The following is an 857-nucleotide window of genomic DNA, read 5'->3' on the forward strand; positions in this document are numbered from 1 at the left end:
GGAATTTAGCGCTGTGAACTTGTATTAGCAGCACCTCTTTTCTAACTACATGCTACTTTTGTCTGACATGGATGATTAGCAGTACTACCCCTGAAAGGGTTCGTGGATGACACATAGCACAGAAGAGAATGAATTAAAAGCTGAAACTGATGAGGAAGATTTAATATCAGAAGAAAAGGAGTGTGAGTGAAGCGGAAGTTAGATTGAAAAATAAATTTCATTGGTCAGGCTTTGACTGATGCAAGCCAAATTCATCCATGACCTGTTTTGCTCAATTTCCCCTGTTGGCATGATGGAACAAAAAATGCAAGTTAAAGTAGTGGTTAAACTAGTTCAATAAGGTATTGGTTAAGCTTGCCCTGTGTTGTAATAGTTATTGAAAATCTTTCTATCCATTTTAGAGGAGATCTACAGGAAGCCTATCTGCAATGTCTTACTTAGGCCTATATTTCTCATTGCAACAAATTCCTTATATGAATATAATATTTGTCTTTGGAAATATCCTGCAATAGTTGTGTAATTTATGGATGCTTTATTTTTCTGGACATTTGTGATTCAACCGTTAGCTCTGCAGTGAAGATAAAAGCATGCCTCCTACTTTGTTGATTCTTATTGTTTTTAATTTTTGTATTTTCTTTTGAAGCATGGGCAATGCAAATGGTATGACATGCACGAAGTTAAAATGCCTTTGATCAGTGATCAGCTTCGACCACATGTCTGTTGTGTGTGCCTATCTATTTGTCTTATGGTTTGCCTATGTTTCATTCTGTGTTAGGTCGAGTTTTCAACTCTTTTGCTGTAATGCCCCCATGAAGCTGTTGTATTAGATTAACAATGTGCATCCCAAAAGCATAACA

The 857-nt window shown here is 36.4% G+C and overlaps 1 long non-coding RNA gene across 1 annotated transcript in view; it reads left to right on the forward strand.

Moving 5' to 3' along the window:
- Positions 1-405, forward strand: part of LOC123160101 (uncharacterized) — a 1320-nt gene extending 915 nt beyond the window's left edge. Inside the window, exon 2 of the long non-coding RNA XR_006479997.1 lies at positions 83-405. This is a non-coding gene — a long non-coding RNA (uncharacterized lncRNA). The remainder of the gene's footprint in view (positions 1-82) is intronic.
- The last annotated feature ends 452 nt before the right edge of the window (positions 406-857 follow it).

Source organism: Triticum aestivum, chromosome 7B, assembly GCF_018294505.1.
Source record: "Triticum aestivum cultivar Chinese Spring chromosome 7B, IWGSC CS RefSeq v2.1, whole genome shotgun sequence".
Taxonomy (NCBI): Eukaryota; Viridiplantae; Streptophyta; class Magnoliopsida; order Poales; family Poaceae; genus Triticum; species Triticum aestivum.